The sequence below is a fragment of the Triticum aestivum genome, chromosome 4A (assembly GCF_018294505.1).
Source record: "Triticum aestivum cultivar Chinese Spring chromosome 4A, IWGSC CS RefSeq v2.1, whole genome shotgun sequence".
NCBI lineage: Eukaryota > Viridiplantae > Streptophyta > Magnoliopsida > Poales > Poaceae > Triticum > Triticum aestivum.
In genome coordinates this window covers 516,448,164-516,462,654 of record NC_057803.1, presented here as the reverse complement: position 1 = coordinate 516,462,654, position 14,491 = coordinate 516,448,164, and positions in this window count along the sequence as shown.

Sequence of the window (14,491 nt, the reverse complement as noted above, 5' to 3'; positions counted from 1 at the left end):
TTAGTCTGGTATAAGAATAGCAGGTGGGACAAATCATGAGGACTTCTCATGACCATCCTATGGCTGTAGATACAATTAATAGGAGATCCATTGGACACTTTTGTTTAGTTTTCAGAATTAACGTGGCGGCTCGGATGGTGCTTTCAATTAGTAAATATAAGATTCTAGCATGAATAATAAACATTTATCATGAAATAAGGAAATAAATAATAACTTTATTATTGCCTCTAGGGCATATTTCCTTCAGTACTTTCTGTTAAGATCAAAATCACATAATTTTGCTACTGTTAAAAATATGTTTTTGTCTAGAAGTTTTATTTGATGGTTTTTGAAGTTTTGCGAAATATTTTCTGCGTTCTTTTGGATCTTTGAGTGATTGCTTATGTGTGGTTATACTTGCCTGCTTACGATAGATTGAATGGAGTGTGACGAGTAGAATTATCATGAATTATGAGTGCGGAGAATCTTCATCAACAGTACAAGGCAAGTTCACACTTTGATCATACTCTTTTATACCCAGTTTTATGTATTAGTTTCAAACCCTCAAAGATTGCATGAGTAGGATTGGGAACATGTGGTTATGCTAAGTAGTTGATGAGGTAGGAGCCTATTACCTTTTATCATCCTGGGATTATACGTTATACTCTTATTGCTTAGCCATGCTCGTAGACGTGGATTAGTATGTGAGAATCATGCAAGTTGCGAGAGATAATAACTAAGGGAAACTTAAGGTGGCAACATTAACACACATGCATCTCAACAAATTCTATAACAAGGTGGATGTGCCATGGGTTCGCCTGGTTTGGGACTCTTATTATTTCCAAGGAGTTCCCCATGATACAACACTTTGTGGTTCATTATGGTGGAGAGATGTCTGCAAGTTAATGGATAAGTTTAGGGCTGTTACCTCTGTCACTGTTCACAGAGGAGACACTATGCTGTTTTGGTCAGATCATTGGCAGATTGGAAATAATGGCACCCCTCTTCAGGAAAGATTTCCCAGGCTCTTTTCCTTTTGCCTCCACAAAAATCTTTTTGTCATGGAAGTTTTTCAAACTGACAACTTTCAAGAGCTGTTTTATTTACCTCTGTCTGAGCTAGCTTTCCAAGAATTCCACCAACTTTCTTCATTGATGGAATCTTGTCATTTGGACAACGATTGCCCTGATGCTTGGGTATGGAGACATGGTAAGAAGGCAGACTATTCTGCTAAAAAGTTTTATGACTTTGTGTATCAGATGGTTATGGCAAATCCCATTTTGAGGTGGGTCTAGAAGAGCTGATGTACCATGTCGATCAAAATGTTTGCCTGCCTGGTCATAATGGACAGGGTTAACACCAAAGATATGATCCATCGAAGACATTGGAAGATTAATGATGGGCCAGAATGTGTGCTTTGTCCAACTGGGACACTGGAGGACAGAAACCATCTCTTTTTCCAATGCAATTTCAGTGTATGTGTGTGGGACTATCTGCAGATTGTTTGGAAGGACTCTCATGACATGGTTGAAATTGCTATGCATGCCAGGAAGGATTTCAATAAACCTTTCTTTGCGGAAGTGGTCTTTCTTGCTTGCTGGAATGTTTGGAAAGTCAGGAATGACAGGGCATTCAGGCATATCAGGCCTTCTTTCAGGGCGTGGATAAATGGTTTCATTCATGATATTACTCTGTTCTCCCACAGGATCAAAAAAAGATATAGGGATGCCTGCTTAGATGGATTGATTTCCTACCTCCTTGAGGAGGACTCTTGTTTTTCAGTTTTGTACTCCTTTAGGTATAGCCCCCTTTTCCCTTTTGTATAGTTTTCTTTAATTCACTTTCTTCTGTTTTCTTTTCCTCATCTTGAGGAACTTTGTACTTATGCCCTTCTCTTTTTTAATAAAACGCTGTGGGGTGTAAGCCTTGCAGTCTTCATGGTCAAAAAAACATTAACACACATCTGGGTGGAATGGTTGGGGGCACCCTGGAGAACCCAGTGGCTTGCCCGGGCACCTGGAGAACCCAGTGCTTGCCCAAGGGGATCCCGGAGTACCTGTGTGATCACCCAATGGAATGCCACCCAGGCTCAAAGGGATCATAAGATTATTCATGCTAGAAACTTCCATGTGCAGCCACAAGCCATTATGGGCTCTAGCATAGTTAAGTAAGTTGTGAGAAACCTTTCCATGATAGGCTAGTAGATGTAGGGGATTGTAGGTATACCAGCCTATATATCAGTTAAGGGGATCTCCTCAGAAAGACTGCGTCTCGGTTATCCGTTTCTCAAACATCATGCAGTGCGAGAAATTCAACGGAGGAGATCTAGTCTTGTGGGGAAAAGTGCGCAAACCTTTGCAGAGTGTACAAACTAATCATGATTAGCCGTGTCCCCAGTTATGGACATTTTGAGTATATGGTATTTGAATTATTGGTTGATCTCATCATGTTACTTAAATTAATGTATTGGGTTATTAATGATTTGGTGACTTTTGGGAATTGAGTTGGGGTTACCTTCTCAATATGGGTAACTTGACTTAGTAATAAATAAAATTTATTACTTTGTTGTAGGGAAAAATTAGCTTTATGCAAAAACTAAACTTAGAGCCTCCACCAGCCAAATATGCATATAGAGATAGATATTCTCATTATTATTCTATGGTGTGAATTTGCCAGTACATTCAATGTACTGACCTATATGGCTACAACGTCTTGATAACCCACAAGTATAGGGGATCAATTGTAGCCTCTTTCGATAAGTAAGAGTGTCGAACCCAACGAGGAGCTAAAGGTAGAACAAATATTCCCTCAAGTTCTATCGACCAACGGTACAACTCTACGCACGCTTAACGTTTGCCTTACCTAGAACAAGTATGAAACTAGAAGTACTTTGTAGGTGTTGTAGGCTAGGTTTGCAAGATAATAAAGAGCATGTAAATAAAAGACTAGGGGCTGTTTAGATAAAGACACAACTAAGTTAGTTTCAGTAGAGAGCTTTTTGTCACGAGCAAGTTATTTGTCCCTAGACAATCGATAACTAGACCGATAATCATTATTGTAATTTTATTTGAGGGAAAGGCATAAGCTAACACACTTTATTTTCTTGGATCATATGCACTTATGATTGGAACTCTAGCAAGCATCCGCAACTACTAAAGATCATTAAGGTAAAACCCAACCATAGCATTATAAGGCATCAAGTCCTATTTACTCCCATACGCAAACAACCTACTTACTCGGGTCTGTGCTTCTGTCACTCACGCCACCCACCATAAGCAAATCATGAACATATTGCAAACCCTACAACGGGGATCCCTCACGCTTGCGTGACACGGAGAGCACCATAGGACAACACCAATAATAAAACATGCAACTCAAACCAATCACGATCATCAATTAACCCATAGGACAAAACGGATCTACTCAAACATCATAGGATAGCCATACATCATTGGGAAATAATATATAGTGCTGAGCACCATGTTTAAGTACAGATTACAGTGGGTAAAAGAGGGGTTACACCGCTGCATAGAGGGGGGAAGAGTTGGTGATGACGGTGGTGAAGTTGTTGGTGTAGTTCGTTGTCGCGATGAAGGCCCCGGCGGTGTTCCGGTGCCACCGGGACAGAGGGGGAGAGAGCCCCCTTCTTCTTCTTCTTGTTCTTCTTCTTCTTCTTCTTCTTCTTCTTCTTCTTCTTCTTCTTCTTCTTCTTCTTCTTCTTCTTCTTACTTGACCTTCCCCCTAGATGGGAGAAGGGTTTCCTCTCTGGTCCTTGGCCTCCATGGCGGCGGAGGGGCGAGAGCCCCTCCGAGATTGGATCTCTCTCTGTTTCCTTCTGTTTCTGTGCTCCCTGATTCTGCCCTTTCACCGTTTGTTAAATTCCCGGAGATCAGTAACTTCGATTGGGCTGAAATTTTGACACAATTTTTATCCAGATATTGGCTTTCTTGCCAAAAAAGAAGGGCACCAACCGCCTTATGGAGTGGCCACGAGGGCCTAGGGCGCGCCCTACCCCCTAGGGCACGCTCCTCACCCTCGTGGGCCCCTTGGACATCGTCTCGCGTTGATTCCCACTTCCCAAAATTCACATATATTCAAAAAAAATCTCCGCAGTTTTTATCCCGTTTGGACTCTGTTTGATATGGATTTTCTGCGAACAAAAAACATGCAACAAACAGGAACTGGCACTGGGCACTGGATCAATATGTTAGTCCCAAAGTAGTATAAAAACTTGTCAGAAGTATGTAAAAGTTGTAGAATATTGGCATGGAACAATAAAAAATTATAGATATGACGGAGAAGTATCAACATCCCCAAGCTTAATTCCTGCTCGTCCTCGAGTAGGTAAATGATAAAAAGATAATTTTTGATGTGGAATGCTCCCTAGCATAATCTTAATCATGTAATCTAATCATGGCATGAATATTAAGACACGAGTGATTCAAAGCAATAGTCTATCATTTGACATTAATACAATAGTACTTCATGCATACTAATAAAGCAATCATGTCTTTACAAAATAACATGGCCAAAGAAAGTTATCCCTACAAAATCATATGGTATGGCTATGCTCCATCTTCATCACACAAAATAGTCAAATCATGCACAATCCCGATGACAAGCCAAGCAATTGTTTCATACTTTTGATGTTCTCAAACCTTTTCAACTTTCACGCAATACATGAGCGTGAGCCATGGATATAACACTATAGGTGGAATATAATATTATGATGGAGGTTGTGTGGAGAAGACAAAAAGGGAGAAAGTCTCACATCGACGCGACTAATCAATGGGCTATGGAGATGCCCATCAATTGATGTCAATGCGAGGAGTAGGGATTGCCATGCAATAGATGCACTAGAGCTATAAGTGTATGAAAGCTCAAACTGAAACTAAGTGGGTGTGCATCCAACTTGCTTGCTCATGAAGACCTAGGGAACTTGAGGAAGCCCATCGTTGGAATATACAAGCCAAGTTCTAAAATGAAAATTCCCACCATTACATGAAAGTGATAACTCAAGAGACTCTTTATATGAAGAACGTGGTGCTACTCTGAAGCACAAGTGTGGTAAGAGGATAGTAACATTGTCCCTTCTATCTTTTCTCTCATTTTTTATTTTCCTTTTTAGGCTTATTTGGCCTGTCTCTCTCTTTCTTTTTGGGGCTTCTCTGGCCACTTTTATTTTGATAACCTCACATGGGACAATGTTCTAATAATGATGACCATCACACTTTTATTTACTTACAACTCAATATTACAACTCGATACTAGAACAAAGATATGACTCTATATGAATGCCTCCGGCGATTTACCAAGATGTGCAATGATCTAGCGTGGCGATGAAATCAAAAAACGGACAAGCCATGAAAACATCATGCTAGCTATCTGATAACCCACAAGTATAGGGGATCGCAACAGTTTTCGAGGGTAGAGTATTCAACCCAAATTTATTGATTCGACACAAGGGGAGCCAAAGAATATTCCCAAGTATTAGCAGCTGAGTTGTCAATTCAACCACACCTGGATAACTTAATATCTGTAGTAAAGTAATATGATAATAGTGGTAACGGTAGCAAAAGTAATGTTTTTGGTATTTTGTAGTGATTGTAACAATAGCAACGGAAAAGTAAATAAGCGAAGAACAATATATGGAAAGCTCGTAGGCAATGGATCGGTGATAGAGAATTATGCCGGATGTGGTTCATCATGTAACAGTCATAACCTAGGGTAACACATAACTAGCCCCAATTCATCAATGTAATGTAGGCATGTATTCTGAATATAGTCATACGTGCTTATGGAAAAGAACTTGCATGACATCTTTTGTCCTACCCTCCCGTGGCAGCGGGGTCCTACGGAAACTAAGGGATATTAAGGCCTCCTTTTAATAGAGTACCAGAACCAAAGCATTAACACATAGTGAATACATGAACTCCTCAAACTACGGTCATCACCGGTAAGTATCCCGATTATTGTCACTTCGGGGTTACCGGATCATAACACATAATAGGTGACTATAGACTTGCAAGATAGGATCAAGAACTCTCATATATTGATGAAAACATAATAGGTTCAGATCTGAAATCATGGCACTCGGGCCCTAGTGACAAGCATTAAGCATAGCAAAGTCATAGCAACATCAATCTCAGAACATAGTGGATACTAGGGATCAAACCCTAACAAAACTAACTCGATTACATGATAAATCTCATCCAACCCATCACCGTCCAGCAAGCCTACGATGGAATTACTCACGCACGGCGGTGAGCATCATGAAATTGGTGATGGAGGATGGTTGATGATGACGATGGCGACGGATTCCCCTCTCCGGAGCCCCGAACGGACTCCAAATCAGCCCTCCTGAGAGGTTTTAGGGCTTGGCGGCGGCTCCGTATCGTAAAACGCGATGGATTCTTCTCTCTGATTTTTTTCTCCCCGAAACACAATATATGGAGTTGGAGTTGGAGTTGGAGAGGCAACAGGGGGCCCACGAGGTAGGGGGGCGCGCCCCCCACCCTCGTGGAGAGGTGGTGGGCCCCCTGGCCTTCATCTTTTGCAGGTATTTTTCATATTTTCTACAAAGTTGCTCCGTGAAGTTTCAGGTCATTCCGAGAACGTTTGTTTCTGCACATAAATAACACCATGGTAATTCTGCTAAAAACAACGTCAGTCCGGGTTAGTTCCATTCAAATCATGCAAGTTAGAGTCCAAAACAAGGGCAAAAGTGTTTGGAAAAGTAGATACGACGGAGACTTATCAACTCCCCCAAGCTTAAACCTTTGCTTGTCCTCAAGCAATTCAGTTGACAAACTGAAAGTGATAAAGAAAAACTTTTACAAACTCTGTTTGCTCTTGTTGTTGTAAATATGTAAAGCCAGCATTCAAGTTTTCAGCAAAGATTATAACTAACCATATTCAAAATAACTCTTAGGTCTCATGTTTACTCATATCAATAGCATAATCAACTAGCGAGCAATAATAATAAATCTCCGATGACAACACTTTCTCAAAACAATCATAATATGATATAACAAGATGGTATCTCGCTAGCCCTTTCTGAGACCGCAAAACATAAATGCAGAGCATCTTTAAAGATCAAGGACTGACTAGACATTGTAATTCATGGTAAAAGAGATCCAGTCAAGTCATACTCAATGTAAACTAACAGTAATGAATGCAAATGACAGTGGTGCTCTCCAACTGGTGCTTTTTAATAAGAGGATGATGACTCAACATAAAAGTAAATAGATAGGCCCTTCGCAGAGGGAAGCAGGGATTTGTAGAGGTGCCAGAGCTCAGTTTTGAAATAGAGGTGAATAATATTTTGAGCGGTATACTTTCATTGTCAACATAACAACCAAGAGATGGCGATATCTTCCATGCTACACACATTATAGGCGGTTCCCAAACATAATGGTAAAGTTTATACTCCCCCTCCACCAACAAGCATCAATCCATGGCTTGCTCGAAACAATGAGTGCCTCCAACTAACAAGAGTCCCAGGGGGAGTTTTGTTTGCAATTATTTTGATTTGATTTGCATAAAGCATGGGACTGGGCATCTCGGTGACCAGCCATTTTCTCGTGAGTGAGGAGCGGAGTCCACTCCTCTTGAGAATAACCCGCCTAACATGGAAGATATGGACAACCCTAGTTGATACATGAGCTATTCGAGTATACAAAACAGGATATTTATTTGAAGGTTTAGAGTTTGGCACATACAAATTTACTTGGAACGGCAGGTAGATACCGCATATAGGAAGGTATAGTGGACTCATATGGCATAACTTTGGGGTTTATGGAGTTGGATGCACAAGCAGTATTCCCTCTTGGTACAGGTGAAGGCTAGAAAAAGACTAGGAAGCGACCAGCTAGAGAGCGACAACAGTCATGGACATGCATTAAAATTAATCAACACCGAATGCAAGCATGAGTAGGATATAATGCACCATGAACATAAATATCATAGAGGCTATGTTGATTTTGTTTCAACTACATGCGTGAACATGTGCCAAGTCAAGCCACTTGAATCGTTCAAAAGAGGATACCACCCTATCATACCACATCACAACCATTTTAATAGCATGTTGGCATGCAAGGTAAACCATTATAAGCTCCTAGCTAATTAAGCATGGCATAAGAAACTATGATCTCTAATTGTCATTGCAAACATGTTTATTCATAATAGGCTGAATCAGGAACAATGAACTAATCATATTTACAAAAACAAGAGAGGTCGAGTTCATACTAGCTTCTCCCATCTCAATCAGTCCATCACATATCGTCATAATTGCCTTTCACTTGCATGATCGGATGATGTGGATAATAATAATAGTGCACGTGCATTGGACTAAGCTGGAATCTGCAGGCATTCAATAAACAGGAGAAGACAAGGCAATATGTGCTCTTTTGTCAGATCAACAATAATGCATATAAGAGCCTGTCGGTGTCAAAACCGGCGGATCTCGGGTAGGGGGTCCCGAACTGTGCGTCTAGGCTGGATGGTAACAGGAGGCAGGAGACACAACGTTTTACCCAGGTTCGGGCCCTCTTGATGGAGGTAAAACCCTACATCCTACTTGATTGATATTTATGATATGGGTAGTACAAGAGTAGATCTACCACGAGATCAGAGAGGCTAAACCCTAGAAGCTAGCCTATGGTATGATTGTATGTTGTCGTTGTTGTCCTACGGACTAAAACCCTTCGGTTTATATAGACACCGAAGAGGGTTAGGGTTACACAAGGTCGGTTACAAAGGAGGAGATATCCATATCCGTATTGCCTAGCTTGCCTTCCACGCCAAGTAGAGTCCCATCCGGACACGAGATGAAGTCTTCAATCTTGTATCTTCATAGTCTAATAGTCCGGACAATGGAGATAGTCCGGCTGTCCGGAGACCCCCTAATCCAGGACTCCCTCAGTAGCCCCTGAACCAGGCTTCAATGACGATGAGTCCGGCGCGCAGTATTGTCTTCGGCATTGCAAGGCGGGTTCCTTCTCCGAATACACCACAAAAGAATTTGCATACGAGGATAGTGTCCGACCCTGCAAAATAAGTTCCACATACCACCGTAGAGAGAATAATATTTTCGCAGATCTAATTTGCAGGCTTGTTTTGGCAGCATGATGTTATGTCATGGCCCGGTGATTATTCGAACCGTTTCCTTTAACCAGCCCGCACATAACGCGAGGCAGTTTTTCGACATGTCTCGTCAAAGCAGAGATCATGTCCCCTTATTACGGGATTCTCATCAATACGGGCGTGGGTAACCCAACTGCGCCATCAATTACGGTGCTTGGGGGATAAGCGAGTTTTACCAGGCAAGTGGGGATGCTTAGCTTCGTCCGCCCATATAAAGGGATAAGGATTCACCTTTCTATCCACGCCTTCTTCCTCTTTTGCTCATCCGTTTTCGCACACTCGAGCTCTAGCGCCCAAGTCTGCACTTCCCACCTCAACCTTCTCCAACCATGTCCGGAGCGGGAGGCAGGTGGATGGTCTCCTCCGTCACGGAGGGAGATATCAAGAAGCTGCGCGGAGCCGGATACTTAGCCGCGAACATCGCGCATCGGCTGCCCGCTGCGGGGCAGATCGTCCCTACCCCGGAACCTCATGAGAGGGTAGTTTTCCTTCACCACTTCCTCCGCGGACTAGGGTTTCCCCTCCATCCATTCGTCCGTGGTCTCATGTTCTACTATGGGCTGGACTTTCATGATCTGGCCCCGAACTTCATCCTCAACATTTCGGCGTTCATCGTCGTGTGTGAGGCTTTCCTCCGCATCCGGCCCCACTTCGGCCTGTGGTTAAAGACCTTCAATATCAAGCCAAAGGTGGTACGAGGACAACAAGCAGAATGCGGCGGAGCCATGGTGGGCAAGATGCCCAACGTCATATGGCTCGAAGGATCCTTCATGGAGACAATAAAGGGATGGCAATCGGCGTGGTTCTACATCACCGAGCCGCGCGACGCCAAATGGGTGGCAGCCCCTGAGTTTCGATCCGGATTCCCTACACGGCTCACTTCCTGGAAAGAGAAGGGCTTGTCGTGGGGTTCGTCGGTGGAGCTGGATGGACTCCAGAAATGTATCCGGAGTATGGCGAGCAAGAAGCTCAAGCTTGTCAACATAGTCCAAGTTATGCTCATCCGCCGGATCCTCCCGTGTCAACAACGGGATTTTACCTTGTGGGAGTTCGACCCGGCCCGGCACCAGACTCTGAGCGAGCTCTTTGATACGACGCACAAGGACGTCTGGAAGGTGCTGTTCAAGGGCGCCGAGGTCCCTCCTTCTCTCGCCGAGGACCGCGGACTAAGCGCAAAGCGCCTAGCGCGTTCGGTGAGTTCAATACGTCCCGTAGGACATTTATTTTCCCTAGTTTAATTATGTGCGAGGTCTAATCTCCATGCCTTTGACAGGACTGGGTGGAGATGTCGGGGCAGATTAACTGCCCGACCCCTTTGCCCGAAGATACTGCGGGCGCTCTCCTGACGGAGATGCTGACTCCGGCTCCTTACAAGGTGCCGGAGAAGACCAAGAAGGCCAAGGGAACCCGAAAGAGTTCCCGGCGCCAGGTGTTATCGGACTCATCGTCCGATAACTCTGCGGCACACTCCTCCCCGAAGACGAGGAGGAAGAAGAAGATGCTCCCCCTCCAGGCGGGGGAGACAAGAAAAGGAAGGCCGCCCCAACTGGGGAGGCCGAAGGGTCCAAGAAGGGGAGGACTCTCCTTCCGGACAGTTCCACCGCCGCCGACGAGGGCGAAGACGAGTGGTTGCCCCAGGGCCAAGCCCCGGGGAGATCGTAAGTATTCGGATACCAGAGTAACTCATAGAATTCCTTTGTCGCACTGTTTTCCTAACGCCGAACATAATTATGCAGGCCGCCACGAGCCAGTATCGATGTATCATCAGACGGCTCCCTGGGCTCGTCGGACATGGATAGTGATCCAGTCCCGACCGCCACCTCCCCTCATCCTGCTGACGACGCCGAGGTGCTGTCTCAAGAGGCACCGGGGCGAGGGGAGACAGTCCTGGAGGCGCCTCAAGGCGACCTTCCGGACTCCGGGAGCCGAGGGGACGGGGCCCTGAGAGCTCCGAGTTCGGCCCTCAGCCGAACACCGCGCCGGAACCTCCAGCGGTTCCAGGCTCGGGCAGGCGGTCTCCTCCTAAGAGGGGCAAGACGCCTGTGCCGGTGACCTCTGTCCATCCAGAGGTGCCAGACAATCTGCTGGAAGCGCTTCGCAGCGCTTCCATCGACGAGGAGCACCGCAATATCATGAGTGCGGTGATCCAGAAGGTTCAGTCCGCCAAGAGCGGATTGACTGAAGCCTGTGCCAGCCTTCTAACAGGCTTTGAGGTAAGTGTTTTAAAATGTAGTAGAAATATTACCGCATAGACAGTAGCCCCTGATGCTTTGTTCGGTGTTCACAAAGAAAAGCCGAACAGAGGATCAAATAATATCGCAGGAGTCTAATATAAGTATGTCAATATGCATATGCAGGCTTCGCTGCTGGCGTCCGCCGCACTGACTGCGGAGGTCGCCGTACTGAAGCAGGACCTCGAGGGGTCCAGGAAAGAGCTCGGCCTTGCCAAGAGGCAGCTCGAGGAGAACAAGGGTAAGTAATACCCTGTCTATAGATATGTATATATAAAAGAAGACGCGATTGCAAAATGACAGGATCATCGTATATTTGCCAGGGGCCACGACCGAGGTGGCGACCCTGAAGCAAGCGCTAACCAAGGCCGAAGATAAAGCGGCCAAGGAGCGCACCGAGCGAGAGAAGCACGAGGCTCGGGTGGGCGAGGTGCAGCAAGAGCTCCAGGCTCTCGTGGCGAAGCACGAGGCGTTGGAGCTTGACTCAAAGACGCGGGAGTCCGAGCTTGCCGTGACCCTCGAGAGTGCAAAAAGTGCCAAGGCCGAAGCCCAAAAGGCCCTCCAGGAGATCGATGCGATGAAGAAGATAGCGGCGGGTAAGGCTTTCTATATGCAAAGCAAGCATGTAAAAGTAAATTACCGATTACTTACCCGAATCCGGAGCTCTCCAGGAGCATTCGCAGATTTGCCCCGTAGCGTGTCCGATGCCGCACAATTTTACCAGGCCGAGGATGGAAGCTCAACGGAGAAGCTGTTCTGGTCTTAGTATGCTGAGGCCAAACACCCGGTGCCAATGAGCGACCAGCTGAAGCAGATGGTCGAGCTACATAAGGCGGCTGATCGGGCCATGAAGAGCTTTATAGTTCGGATGTGGCCTGGCGATGCCCTTCCGAACAGCTTCTTTGGCCTGGTGAGGCGGCTTGTGGATGCATGCCCGCGGCTGGAGGTCGTCAAGCGATCTGTCGGCATTGAAGGTGCACGTCGGGCTTTCGCCCGTGTGAAATTGCAGTGGGTCAAGCTAGACGCCGTGAAGCTGATCAAGGAGGGGCCGCCGGAGGGCAAGGAGCACCGCCACCCCGAGATGTACTACGAGGGTGTTCTGCCAGGTGTCCGTCTCATAGCGGACGAGTGTTCAAAAGATGTAATATTTGAGTGAGACTTGCTTGTTTTATCCTGTATTTATGAAAACTTGTTTCATATGCGCTATGCAACGCTTGTTTGAATTTAAAATATTACCTTCTGTTTGGCTGTTTATCCAATCTGAGAGATGGCTAGTCCTCGGCTTCTGCCCCCATGCCACGAGTGCTGGGGTGTTCGGGATAAACCTGAGCACTCTTGTTCCCATGTTTGGGTCCTTCGAGGGAGGTGCTCAGCACAGCGAACAAGGCAACCAGACTAATAATGCTTTATCACTCTCACTTAGCCATAGAATTCTATAATTTTAAATTTCGGCGAAGCCCCTGGTATTCGGAAGGCCGAATTTGGGGCGCGATACACGCCTTTAAGCCGGACAGGGCCGGCCCCTCGCTCTAAGCGGCATAAGTCTTTAGGGACTCGAAAACCTCGCCGAACAGTGACCAGTCTCTCGCCTTATCATGACAGTCAGTTTTAGCTTTCTCTACTGAGGTGCTGAACCCAGCAGAACCGGGGCACAATCGCAGTAGTTCTCCTAGCGCTACCTTAGCCGATAGAGCGGAACGTAAGGTACCAAAACATAGGAGCCGGGCAAACCCAACATTTGACCAAAGACATGATTCGGAGCTGATGCATATAATGCTATAAGTTCGGGGTGCCGCACTTGTGAAAGTGTTCGGACTTTTCACACCGTATTGTGAGGTACGTAAGCCCCTGGTGTATTAGCCGTACCAAGGTGTACGGTTGCAAGGCGTCATTAATGAACACAACACATATATATATATATATATAACAAGAATGCAATAATAGTCGTAATGTCATGCATTGTTTATTAAAAAATTGCGTTAAAGCAGAGTGATACAGATAGTGTGATAAGCAAAGAGTAAGGACTATGTCCCTTCCAAGGGCAAGCTGAGGAATGATATTAAATCGAATATTTCGCTCGTTACTGTAATCCACCTGGATTCGGTATGACGTAGTTGTCTTCCTCCTTGGTTGCTGCGTCATGTGTTCGGCAATAGTGCTGCCGGACAGTGTTTCCAGAGATTAAGGTCCTGAAAAAAAGGAAGAAAATAACCAAACGGGAAGCCCCTAGTGCGATTTAAGCCGCGTCTTGGGGCGTGCCGCAGTTGTGCCCCCCTCCCCATCTGTGCCCATGGTATTTTTAATGCGTAATTATGTACGCGCGGCATGAGTTTCGCCGCTTGGCTGGGATTGGGGTGGCCGCCGTATTGCTACGCGAGCTCAGATCGCGCCAGGTGGTCTATTTGCCGATTGCTCCGAGCGCGCTTGAAGGTGTCCGGGCTTTGAAGCGCCGAACTGGTTGATTGCCTTGAGAGGCTGCTTTGTGCTTCTGCTGCGAGGGCTGCGGTGTGCTCCTCTGTTCGGAGAGAGCGCTCTGTGTTTCCATTGACTGTAATAACTCCGCGAGGTCCTGGCATCTTGAGCTTGAGGTATGCATAATGCGGTACCGCATTGAATCTAGCAAATGCGGTTCGCCCGAGCAGCGCGTGATAACCACTGCGGAACGGGACTATATCGAAGATTAACTCTTCGCTTCGGAAAGTTATCCGGGGATCCGAAGACCACTTCCAGTGTAATTGAGCCTGTGCAATGGGCCTCTACACCTGGAATGACGCCTTTAAAGGTCGTTTTTGTGGGTTTGATCCTTGAGGGGTCTATACCCATTTTGCGCACTGTGTCCTGATAAAGCAGGTTCAGGCTGCTGCCGCCATCCATAAGGACTCGAGTGAGGTGAAATCCGTCAATGATTGGGTCTAGGACCAGTGCGGCGAATCCGCCATGACGGATACTAGTGGGATGGTCCCTGCGATCGAAGGTGATCGGACAGGAGGACCAAGGGTTGAACTTTGGGGCGACTGGCTCCAACGCATATACGTCCCTGAGCGCACGCTTCCGCTCCCTCTTGGGGATGTGGGTTGCGTATATCATGTTCACCGTCCGCACTTGTGGGGGAAACCTCTTCTGTCCTCCAGTGTGCG